Source organism: Polypterus senegalus, chromosome 1, assembly GCF_016835505.1.
Source record: "Polypterus senegalus isolate Bchr_013 chromosome 1, ASM1683550v1, whole genome shotgun sequence".
Lineage (NCBI taxonomy): Eukaryota > Metazoa > Chordata > Cladistia > Polypteriformes > Polypteridae > Polypterus > Polypterus senegalus.
The window spans coordinates 31,142,579-31,156,053 of record NC_053154.1 but is presented as its reverse complement, the minus strand read 5'-3'; the positions used below and the strand labels follow the sequence as shown (position 1 = coordinate 31,156,053).

The window sequence follows — 13,475 nt, the reverse complement described above, 5'->3', positions numbered from 1 at the left end:
TAAGTGTCCATATTAAGGCATCGTTTTAGATGATTGAACGTAGCTGGTCTTTCGACATGTTGGGCTCTCTGCTTTCATTCAAACATCACAGGTGGCTGCCCAGAACTTTGATCAGGTGGTGTTTGCACAGAATGGCATCACAGAAGAATCGGAAAAGAAAACAGAATAAAGTAAAGATGAATAAAGACTGCAGATGTATTGAATAGTATGATAATTCTGTACTTATCTTATTTGATCCCTAGGATAATTGCGCAAAAAGGAAAATGATACTCGAGCCACGGAAGATTTGACCCTGCCTTTACCGGATTAGTGAAATGTATTTTACTTTAATGATCGAGCGTGTTATCTTTAACATAAAACTGAATGGGAATCTACTTGCTGAAGTATCGCCAGTATATCCAACTTAATATAATAAAGGAATATGACTTCTCCTACGTGATCACCAGTAATGATTCTGTCGGCCATTACGTGTTTATATGCAGTTTTACATTTTGTAAGCTTGTCCCATTGAACACCATTTATTTGGCGACTGCTAACACACAACTGAATTACTGCTCTTCTTAGCGGAGCAGATGTATTTACGGTATTTTGTTTTATGTATGCGCGTTAAATCGGTTGAATTGTATTAACATGAGAGTATCGTTGATATATTCTCTTAATGAAAAAAAGATAAATGTATACTATGTGACGTATGCTTTTGAAGAAAATGAGCTTTGCAGGAAAGCGTCACATGAAAACGCTGTATGATTTCGCTAATCTTTAGAAAATAATACTGTCAAAAACTGTACTATTATTGCTTAGATGTCAGTATCCATTAAAATTATAATGTGGCAGCGTGCTTGGGAGAATTTACAATAAATACTTAATCATCCTTGCATTATTATTTACAAATTATTTAAAAGAGTTTTGCATTTGTTAAAAGAATCCAGTACAGTATTATCGCCTTGAAATAAGGTGTGTGTGTGTGTATGTGTGTGTTCATATATAAGACTTTGTTAAATATTATTTTTCTTTAGCTCCTGTAAACGTATTAGCATTATCGACGATAACCGAAGCACATTGACTTTTAGCAGCTCCTCCGCCAACTTGCTTACCGATTTCTTCTTTATAAGATCCCTGTACTTTAATCGCTTGTATTTCTAATGCAATTATGTATTTAATCATTAGGAATGTTAATACGGGTAGTAACAAAGTATTTTTTTATGATACCTTACCCACTAAAATAGGTTTCAATTTTAAATTAAACATAAAACTACGAAGAAAAAGAATTACATGCAAAATAAACGGTTCATTTTTGGTTTGAAATGGCGGAGAAACGTTGCATATAAATGCAGTTTTAATTGTATTTCCATTTTGATTTTGTATTGGTTGATCTTGAGCTTATAGCCTATATGTGTTATAACTAGAAATTTCAAATGTGAATGGGGGATTTACGTTAATATAACATTTTCATCGCAATATATATAAACAATCAAAACAACAAATTCCACTAGTTGTTAGGTAGTTAAATACATAAAAACTTCTGAAAATCAAAAGATGCGACACTCGGACGGCATATTACACTTCTGGAGTCTGATAAACATCATATATCAGCTTGGCGGAGAAAAGCCCTGCGCTTTAGCCACGACCTCTTCAGTTTTGAAGAACGGTGGATGCGTGGAGATCTGATGAAGGTCCACAAAATTCTCTTAAGGCAGCCAGCCTTAGTCTTTCAGTCAAATATTGAAACATGCATTCGAAGACATTCCGTATAAATTAGGAAGGCTTCTTTATACCTCGGATTGAGAGGATCTCGAACAAAATAAATTAACTACCTAGTCGGTTAAATAACACTAACAACTGGGTGGCATTTTTTAACTTTTGTTTGAGACTTTCTTTATTGTCCATACTTGTGCTGTTTTTGAGCTATTGTACATTCTGCTGCCTGCATTAATCAAACATCGCTGCCTGTGAGCGAAAATGAATTAGCTCAGTTAAAATTACTGAGTGTGACGCAAGTAAATCCATACCGACTAACACGAATGAATGAAAGAATAAACGATTTGCTGTTTGTGACGTATTAGGTGTGTGCGTGATTGCGATCCAGCGACACACCCTGAACAATCACAGAGTCTAACGCTCCGCTGTTTACTTTAAGCTAGTCCGAGAATAAATGGATTGATGGGTGAATCTCTAATCAATGTTGAAACAAGTGCTTCTCTATATTAGGTTATGATCAGTTATTGTGAAACTGTTTGAAATATGACATCTGTAGTTTTCTTTCGAATAATAATAATAACAACCAAGGCCCCAGCGAGAATTGAACTCGCGACCCCTGGTTTACAAGACCAGTGCTCTAACCACTGAGCTATGGAGCCTGCCTTCCTGTGTAGTTCTTGAAAGAAGCTGGTTAAGAATGTGGCTTTGCCTGTTTTTTATTTGAATGTACACGCAGATTTCTGTATCACTATATGTAAAGTTGACGGAGAGCTAAATTTATTAAAATCGCAAGTAAAGTATCATAAGTTAAACAGAACTGCATTTTGATTTGTTTTAAGATTTTAAGTGATACGGGAAAGTAACAACACCATCTTATGCATTTTTAACATTACAGTATTAATTTGTATGAGAAACAGAAACAGAAAACGGGTTCCATGGAATTCTATATACAGAAATGAAAGTTTGATACTGTGACACTGGTTTCCGACTAACAGGACTGGAAAAAGTGGTTAATTACGGACTATTCCACGCGATAAATAATCTTAGCGTAGATTGCGAAAATCGCTATTGGCAGACCGCCCCAAAACCCCGCGTTTAATGCCATTGTTCAGGAGTCTTTATCACTCGAGTGTTACAAGTGTTCAATGTTGGGGGGCCATAATCACCAATGTCACGGTGACTCGGCGAAGGTGGGTGTGGCGTCAGGCATTTAGGACCGTAATAAAAGCGTTGGTGTCGTAGCCAAATGTCAGCGTTGCTCTGCCATGTGCTCGCTCTTTGGAACTCACCAGAAAACTTGAATGTGGTGAATGTGAACTACAGCGTCCTCGAAAACTGAAAAACTCGATGGTGTTAATATGCACTACACATCCCCCTCTCCATGCACTGAAGCTGTGTAATAAAAGAATAACACGAGACTGCGCCGGTATTGGACATGGGAGGATTTTGACGAAATATAAAAAAAATCATAACCTTAACTGCTGTATATTTACATCATACTCCAAGTCACATATCACATATCGCTATTTGACGCGTAAAAGAGTAAAATACATAATATAAAACATTCAAGTAGAAATGACCTCTCTCAAACTCAATTTTAAATAGTAAAGAAGTCCGCAATCTATATAGTACAGAATGCTCCACATTTTAAGGACAGTTATTGCTTAGGGAGAATGGATTTAATGATCGTATTCGTTGAATATCAACATATTTACATTAGTTGTGGCATTACAAACATTTGCGGAAAAGCAACCTTTTATTGGAGTTATACGAGTTTTTAGTAACATAGGGCATCTGTTGCCAACCACGCCTATGGTGGTGCAGCATTAGGTGCAAAGTCGAAAGCCACTCAAAACACGGCGTCTGTTTATAACCGAGCACACTCACCGATCCACACGATTATTCGGGGCCAGTTTAAACTCTCCAAATGACCAATGCTAATGTAATAAGTAATTACAATAAACGCTTCTACTCACTCGCTTGCGTCACAGTAATGTGGAACAAAACCTGTATCGCGGTTGCAAGTGTCGAGCACGTAGCGCACCAGCTTGGTTGAGACCGCGAGCACGCGAGGTTTGTTTTCTTCGTGTGGAGATAAGATTGTTTATGTAATCTACGCCAAAGGTATTGCACCGAATGCCATCAATTCGCTATTAAAAGGGCAACGAAAAAAGGATATAAAAAATATAATTTCGATTTGGTTTCACTTGAAGTGTTGTCGTTAAGTCAGGATGGCCGAGCGGTCTAAGGCGCTGCGTTCAGGTCGCAGTCTCCCCTGGAGGCGTGGGTTCGAATCCCACTTCTGACAAGCTGTTTTCTGATCCAGCGCTGACCAATCTTGATATTTCTGAAATCGGTAATCATCTATAACGCTCATCCATTCCTTCAGAATGTAAACTGACAGGACCGTAGTAGTTGCCTGTCTTCAATTTCAAACACACGATATGAGAAGATACCTATTGCAACCGGTCCTGACCGAGAAGGGGGCGCTACTGAAAACACTTGGAAATATTGACTTTGCTTCTATTGTTCATTATTCTTATGTATTGTCACATCATATTGTTAATGCACTTTTCATGAACTGCTTGTGGATCAGAACTTATTTACAATCCTAAGGCACTAAATAAAATAAGACTGAGTGACTGATTAACCCAACAGTTCTTAAATGGATTACGTTATTTGAAGCAGCGGATTCAGTATCTCTTACTATCTGAAAGAAACTGAATCTGATCAGCAGAGATAAGGAATTTCTCATGGACCTAAATTCTGCTTCTTTTTCTGAATTTCAGCTTGAAGCGTGACTTTCGAGACGTTTCACCGTGAGTTATCTGAATATCAAAGATTTTTTTTGTTTTAATTTTCATTGTTTTCAACTGGTTTTATGAGCCCTAAAACTTAGGTATTGGTAAAAAAAAGAAACAGTCCTGCACGAAATGTACACACTGAGAAGAAGAGCTAAAATTTCAATATCGGTTGTATGCAATGACCATAACACATACTTGAAATAAGTACAGATATTGACTTTATAACACACTGGTTTTATAATACTGTTAAAACAATCTAATTAGACAAAGCAGGCGAATTGTTTTTCCCACCCATGTAAATCTGCTGGGCTGCTCCAAGCAGAGTATTCCCACTTGGATGAAAATACTTTTTTTGGGAAATAAAGTAGCTAGTGGAACAAGTTTCCATTTCCATACAGTTTCACAAAACTGGCACTAAAATGCATCTTGTAGGCAATTGTGAAACATGAAATTAACTATAAAGAGTGCCCCTCAGGAATATTGGCCCATACAGCCTCATTCACACTTTTATGTTCATTTGTGCAATACAGGTGATCAGCAGCACACTAAAAAAATCAATTCCATTTTTCTATTTATGCTTGTCATTCCCATCACCATAGCACCCCAGAGGTGTGCAGTGCATTTCAAAAAAATGTGACATGGTTCCCATTTCCCACACAAAGAAATACCAACACACACCAATATACACATAAGGTGTTCTCTCCAAGGAAAACTTTCAATTTTCTACCCAGAACCCTCCCCCTTTGTTTTGTTACCTAGCAACTGCCTTATATTGGCTGAAGATATACAGTACACACTTAAAAGTATTGTTGAGTGCTAACTGTAATTTCTACCTAAAATGCATCTTTAACATAGAGATTTTTAAGATGTTCATTATAATTGGCAAAATGAACATTATAGATTGTGCTACCAGAACAATCACAACACACAGCTGACAGCTGAATAAAATGTCTTCACACGACAGGAAAAAAGTCAAGTGATTTATTTATTTTTCTGGAGGTCATATACTAAAAGCATAATTAATAAATAAAATGCTTCCAGACAGGAATTAACAAAATACTAAGCTTTGCTCTGAATTTAATATTGTGTGAGTTATTGTGATCATGACTAGATATAGCAGTTACAGCTTACAAGGCTCTTTTGATTAGAGGCTATTCCCACTCACACTTAGACATTCATCTTGCATTGGACTGTCACTCTGTCTAGGTGTTGTTGCTGCCTTGTGTCCAGTGCTTTCTGGGATAAGCTTCAGCTGCTCTGCAACTCTGTACAGGATAAGTGGGTTAAGAAAATGGATGGATCGATAAATGTATACAGGCATACCTTTTATATAATATTGTCTCATGTGGGTACAAAATCGTTCTCTTCCAGGTTCAGGTCATGCCAGGTTAGGTTGGGGAGCATCCACTGGCACAGTACATTGCCACACCCACCACATGACGAAACAGCTCGGGGTCCTGGTTGGCAACCTCCCAGGACGACACGCGGTCCAGTCCCACCCTCCAGAAATGACCCTTGATCTTCCACAGCCTGGTGTTACGTAGGTGTTCCCTTGGCTTGGACACCAGCCACTCAAGTCCTCAACAATGAAGATCCTATGAGCCGGATCACACTCGGGGAATCGTGCCACATGGCATTAGTGTTGTAACTGACGCTCCTTCACAATGCAGGTAATTTGCCTCATTTGGGACTCCATTAAGAACCGCTCATTCAACACAAAGTTAAACCATGGATTCTCTGAAGAGACACTGTACCAAAGGAGTCCAGTCTTAATTTCAGGTCACTAGATAATGTCCATGTCTCACAATCATATAGCAAGACAGGAAGCACCAGGACTCTGAAGACTTGGACCTTTGTCCTTTTACATAAAAGGACCCCCCATGCACTCCCAATCCGTCTACTGACTTCATAGGAAGAGTCATCAGAGACATGAATGTCACTGCCAAGGTAAGTAAACCTCTCGACAAGGTCAACATTCTCTCCGCAGGCAGATACACTGCTGATGGCTGTGCTGAAGAGGTCATTAAAGGCCTGGATCTTGGTTTTTATCCAGGACACTCGCAAGCCAAGACAATCAGACTCCTTGCTCAGTCTCTCGAGGGCCACATTCAGTGCCTCCATTGATTCCTCGAAGATCACAGCATCGTCAGCAATGTCAAGATCAGTGAATCTTTCTACACCAACAGATGGCCCACAGCCGCTGGACCCCACAACCTTGCCCAACACCCAGTCCATACAAGTATTGAACAGAGTTGGAGCAAGAACACACACCTGATGAACTACAGAATCAACTGGGAAAAACACAGAGGTTCTGCCTGAACTCTGTTCTGCAATCACAGTATCAGTGTACAGGCTGACCATGATATCCAGCAACCTTGAAGGGATCCCGCAAACTCTCAGGATGTCCCAAAGGGCAGCTCCGTCAACTGAGTCAAACGCTTTACGAAAATCGACAAAGGCTGCAAAGAAACCCCTGCCGATATTTGCATTTGAGCTCCATGAGAACTCTCAGCGCCAGGATGCGGTCGATGGCAGACTTCTTAGGCGTAAAACCAGACTGCTCCGGTTGCTGGTAGGTGAGCAAGTGTTCATGGATCCTATTGAGGATGACCCTAGCAAAGACCTTACCCGGCACCGAGAGCAGTTTTGTCCCCTTGTAGTTGCTGTAATAGAGGAGATTATCCTTCCCTTACAAGATAGGTACTACAACTCCCGTTTTCCAGTCTGTTGGGATGACACTAGTCTCCCAAATGGAAGCAAAGATTGCTTGCAATGCCAGGAAAACAGTCTTACCACCAGCCTGGAGAAGTTCACCCCGGATACTACAGATCCTTGCAGCCGTCCCTCCCCTCAGCTGGTTCAGCATCTGTGCAATCTCAGTGAGATTGGGTGGTTCACAGCTAATTGGAGGATCAGCCTCAAGAACAGTGGACCTAGAGATATCCAATGTCCTAGCCGGAGGATCAGCTTTAAACAGCTGCTTAAAGTAGCCAGCCCAGCAGGTCACAACTGCAGTGTCATCTGCAAGGACCGTTCCATCAGCAGCCCTGACTGCGACTCTCTGAGGCACAGATTCGGATGTGCGTAATACTTTGATTCCTCTGTAAGCAGGTCGTGGGTCACTAGATCACAGATGGTGTGTCACTTGCTCACAGATTTCTCTAAAAAACACCTGCTTATCTGCCCTTGGAGCCCTCGTAGCCATTCTTCTCAGTTCCCGGTACAGACCAGACTTGCCATCAAGCCGTGTGCTGCGACTCCTCTCAGTAATTGACGAGACAATTCTCATAGCCAGCCCTGTCAGTGCCAGTGGTTGCATTGAAGTCACCCACAACCAGAGGAGTGTCACCTTGCAGGCTCTCATCAATCACCAAATGAAGTTGCGAATAAAATATCTCCCTCACCGTGACATCACTCACCGTGGTCGAAGCATACACTGAGACAACAGGCAAGGCACCCAGGGAGTGCTGTAATACGAGTCTCATAATACGCTCATTGAAAGAAGTGACATCGGACACCATTGGAAGAAGCCGATCCACTACAGCAACAGTTTCTCCCCGAGCATGACAGCAATCAGAGAGACCAGACCAATAAAAGGTGTATCCACCTAGAGAGATCTGGCCGTCCCAGGTCTGCACACCTCAGAGAGTGCTGCCACTGAAATGTGGAGTTTACACAGCTCCTCTGACAGCACAGGAAGATGATCTTCACACCAGAGAGAGAAGACATTCCACGTGCCTACCTGGATTGTAAAGAAAAAAGGACAGGTGTTAGTGATGCCATAGTGTCTTATGTGTGCCTGGTCTTCAAAATTACAGCATCCTCCAAGTGCATTGTTATTTTTAACAGTGTTACATGTCCTTGGTTGGTTCAAGGTCTTCTTCACTGAGGAAGCTTAGCTGACTGTAAAATGTTCATTTCATTCTCTTGCATATTTTCCATCCCAGACCCTGGGCCCTAGTCCTGGGTATGACGTTAAACTGCATCTGGCCCTAAAAGCGGTCTTCCAACTTGCAGGGAAATCATGGGGGTTGGCGGCAGGATTGGTACTCCTGCCACTGTTCGAAAACTTCACAATGCTGTGCGACAACAGAAAGGACTCCTTTTTGCTCTCTGCAGGAAGGCTGTATATATATACATATATATATATATATATATATATATATATATATATATATATATATATATATATATATATATATATATATATATTCATTGTTCAATTCAAGGTCTTTTTTTGTTCAAGGTAGTGTAGGCATATAAGTAAGAATTTTATGATCTATGTACACATCACAATAAATCTGCAGTAGAAATTAAAGTATTTTAAGCTCCCAGCTTCATAGGCACTTAATTAGTTGTTGTTATGTCCTCCCAAAACAATTTCAGTGCTACTTATAACACATGATCAGAACCGAAAACAATTCTCCAGCAGTCCTTTCAGCCTTGATGATTCACCTTCTGCCCCTCCAGCAGTCTGCACAGTCTCTGCAACCGTTGATTGCACATTCTCTCTCTCGCTCTCTTTTCTCATTATGTAGCTGCTCCTGAAAGTTTTCTCCAGGTACAGATGAGACCATGATCCGACTGATGTCTGAAGAGTATTTATTTGTTTTCTCTCTCTTTTACAGCTCTCAAACATCGTGAAAAACTAAAATAAAATAATTCTAGTCAATTAAAAAATATTAAATGAGTTACAAAATTAAAACATACCATGTGCACCTTCTGACCAGAAATTCAGGAGTCTTTATGTATTTGATACCACACTCATGTCCATCGTATTAAAGAAAAACACCTTCCTTCAGCTTAGTGTTGATTAAGCGTCTCAATATGTGCATTTCTGATCCACCGATGAACTTGATCATGTGACCACAGCACCCTTCTGTTCAGGCCAACTTTGTATACTTATGCACAAAGACATTGAGATCAAAATAAATAAAATAAATTTGCACTTGAAAAGAAAATATCTACAATAAGATTGCACCACAACTATTATAATATACAATATAATTTACAAATGGGGTGGCACGATGGCGCAGTGGTAGCACTGCTGCCTTGCAGTTAGGGGACCCAGGTTTGCCTCCTGGGTCCCACCCATGTGGAGCTTGCATGTTCTCCCTATCTCTGCATGGGTTTCCTCTGGGTGCCCCGGTTTCCTACCACAGTCCAAAGACATGCAGGGTAGGTGGATTGGCGATTCTAAATTGGCCCTAGTGTGGGTGTGTTTGTGTGTGTCCTGTGGTGGGTTGGCACCCTGGCTGGGATTGGCTCTGGCAGACCCCCCCATGATCCTGTGTTCAGATTCAGTGGGTTGGAAAATGGATGGATGGATGGATAATTTACAAATTATATTCCACAAACTAAGTATCAAATTTACATATATATATATATATATGTTTACTGTATATATTGCAACAGCTACACATTATAAAACAGCTCTTCTGTGTTTCTTTCATGTCAGCTCTTAAAAGTCTATCATTTTTATCAAACTCCCATCCCTCATTCATGACCTGGTTACCACTCTACCTTTCAACACTGTAATAATGACCCATTTGTACTTTTTTTTTTTTTACTATTTATTTATGTTTGTTCTCCTTGATTTTATTATAGTTTTTAACAATTTTTACTGATGCTTTAGAACTACTGTATTTCCCTGACGGGATGAATAAAGTATCTATCTATCTATCTATCTGTCTAGCTAAATATTCAGATCTCAACAGAAAGCTTAAATAAAAACTGATAAACACGACCCATTGAAACACAAAAAACACACAATTGTATTAATATCCACTACATATCCCATCATGTGTTCACTAAAGCCTCAGAATTTAGCTTTTCAGAGGTGGTTCCGCAGCATTAGATGCAAAGAACTACGTGCTGATATACTCGCACTACACTGAGACTCTTTAAACTATTCAACTAACTAAACACTCTACCTTTGAGATGTATGAGGAAAACCAGGGAGCAAATGCTTATGCTAAACACACAGTTAGTAATTACTAACAACATTCTACTCACCCACACGTCTGCCTTGCTCCACAGTAAGGAGCCAGTCCCATGTAGTCCCTTGAGATGGTAAATGTGTGTCTCTATCGCTAGCACCACTTTGTAAGTCAGCAAGGTTAATTTTATTAATGTGGAGATAAACTCATTTATATCACATGCCACATTTGGTTTAATAGGGTTCCAAAACACAACGGCTAAAACAGCAATTGGTAATTACTAACACTTACTTCACAATAGGGTGATGCAAAGGCTGTGAGGTGGCTGGAACTGGTGAGCATGTGGCGCCGTATCTCTCAGCGCTTACTGAAATAGTGAGAATCAATTTCTATAATATGCCATTTTTAATTTCTGATGGTATTACAGTAACATGTTGATCACATTAATAATCATGTAGTACAGTGGTTCCCAAACTCGGTCTTGGGGACCCTCTGTGGTTGCAGGTTTTTGTTCCAACCAGATTCACAATCAGTGATGATAATTGATAACAACTGATCTCATTTCATTAGCTGGTCTTTTTTACTCTTCCCCTAATCTGCATTTAGAAAAACACAACAGTATCCATCCATCCCACTATATCTTAACTACAGGGTCATGGGGGTCTGCTGGAGGCAATCCCAGTCAACAAAGGGTGCAAGGCAGGAAACAAACCTCGGGCAGGGTGCCAGCCCACCACAGGGCACGCACACACACCAAGGACAATTTAGAATCCCCAATGCACCTAACCTGAATGTCGTTGGAGGAAACCGGAGCACCTGGAGGAAACCCACACAGACACGGGGAGAACATGCAAACTCCATGCAGGGAGGACCCGGGAAGCAATCCCGGGTCTCTTAACTGCAAGGCAGCAGCGCTACCCATTGCGCCACCGTGCCGCCCACAACAGTATGTTTTTTACATTTATAAAACATTTAGAAATATTGCTATTTTTTTTTCTAAAGCTATAAATGCTTAACTCTCTTTTTTTTGTTTTCCCCTTTTCCTGTGTAGTTTACTCTCTTTATTAAACCCTAATAGTGACAATTAACAACCAGCACAGCGGGCATCCGGGGTGATGAAAGCAGCAACGTCTTCAGTGTCAGACTTGCTAATTACTAAATAATCAATAAAATATCCAGAACACCTGGAAAAGCAGAATGAAAATTAGGTTGAAAATACTGTTAACAACTTAATAAAAGCTACATATTCCTCATAAAATTGCCTATTACATTTTAATAAAAATCTACCGAACTTAGTTTGTAATTTCTATTGACTCCAAAACACAGAAACTGGGAAATAACGACTCACTTAATTAGGCTAAGAGTCCAATGAAAAACAGAAGTTGGTTGGAACAAAAACCTGCATCCACAGTAGGTCCCCAGGATTGAGTTTGGGAACCACTGATGTAGTAACTTTTCAGAATCTTCACGGTTAAAACCATAACTAAATCCCAGCTTTTCAATCAAGTGTTGATGTATACAGCTACTTGAAGCTTCAAGGGGACACATCAAGCTCCCTCCACCCCAGCACTTCAATCTATTGTCAGTGTAATGCGACTATTGAAGTTTAATTGTACCAGCACTCTTTGATAACGTACTGGTGTGTACTGGCAACTTTTTGAGAATCTTTATGGGGGACATTCCTCTAAAAATATTCTATTGAATGTCACCAAAATACTATTTATAGTACTGAAGGTGATTTGGTTCCAGTTGAATCAGCTGTAATAAGTAAGGATAGACAAACTGTTTAAGGTGCTGTGTTCAGGCGTAGGTTCAAATCCCACTTCTGACAAGCTGCTGTTTTATAATTTAATACCAGTTAAGCTAGAATGCTATAGGAGTTTCTCAAACACCAAACTACAGAAACAAATTGAAAAAAAAGAAAATATATTTGCCCAGCATTCTCATGCCTTCATAACTTAACACTCTTCCACGTTACAGGTATCAGCTCTGTGAGCAAAGTTCTACAGTCCAATGATCCAGACATATAAGGATCAAATGTCATGCAGTTTTAACTGCATTTATATTTCCTGTAGTGTTCCCAATTCATTTGTATAGTCATATCATATTATCAATATACTCTCATCATGAACTGTGTCAACTGATCATTTACGTACACTGCAAAGGCTACTATATACACTAAAAGATGAGTGAATGATGGATCAACCATACAACCCTGAATTGAGTTGTCTTAATAAACTCAGCACCCTTGACCATTTACAAGAAAAATTGATCTTCCATTTATAGAAGTTAGTAATTCTTAATGGGCCACTACATAAAGGATTTTTTGTTTTCATTTTCACCTTCGCTGACTTTTGTAAGAGACTTAAAAATGGTTACTGTATTGAAACAAAGGATTAAGAAGTTCACCGAGGAATGCAGAAAAGATGAAAACTTTAAATGCACTTTTTGCAAATGACCATAAAAAATTTGGTTGTGTGACATAAATACAATACTTTGTGTCAATTTGATAATACAATTAAAAATGAAGCAATATAATTAGACTTAACAGACTGTTCGCTATAAGATAGATAGATGGATAGATAGATAGATAGATAGATAATTTTTTTTTTTCAGAGGGAAATTTGGCTTTCACAAAGGCTCTTTAAATTAAAATATATAAATGCATATATAAGCATATATAAAAAACAGAAACAGTGAAAAATAACCACCCCGTATACTCAAAAACAGCAGAGCAAAGAATACATATTTTACAGAGCAGAGTTCACAATTGAACTGACTATAAATATAGTGGGTAGGAGGAAGAGGTGGAGTCAGGACAGCCAGAACAGGACCTAATGTGGCAGGGAGGGTAATTCTGGGTAGCAGAAATTATGTCATCAGGGTTGGCCATAAGTAATATCAACAGTGGGTGGATTACATAGACATATATAGATAGACGCTGCATTCACCTTGTTGCCCAGTCGACACGATACGTCAGCGCGTCTGCCCTATTGCAAGTGGCAAAAGTGCCATTTAAACTAATACAGGTAGA

General features: G+C 39.6%; 2 non-coding genes across 2 annotated transcripts; one reads left to right on the top strand and one right to left on the bottom strand.

The window, feature by feature from the left end:
* Positions 1–2,284: 2,284 nt before the first annotated feature.
* trnat-ugu lies at positions 2,285–2,357 on the bottom strand. The gene has a single exon. It is a non-coding gene; the product is annotated as a tRNA-Thr (tRNA).
* A 1,566-nt stretch (positions 2,358–3,923) lies between these two features.
* trnal-cag lies at positions 3,924–4,006 on the top strand. Its single transcript has one exon. It is a non-coding gene; the product is annotated as a tRNA-Leu (tRNA).
* Positions 4,007–13,475: the final 9,469 nt, after the last annotated feature.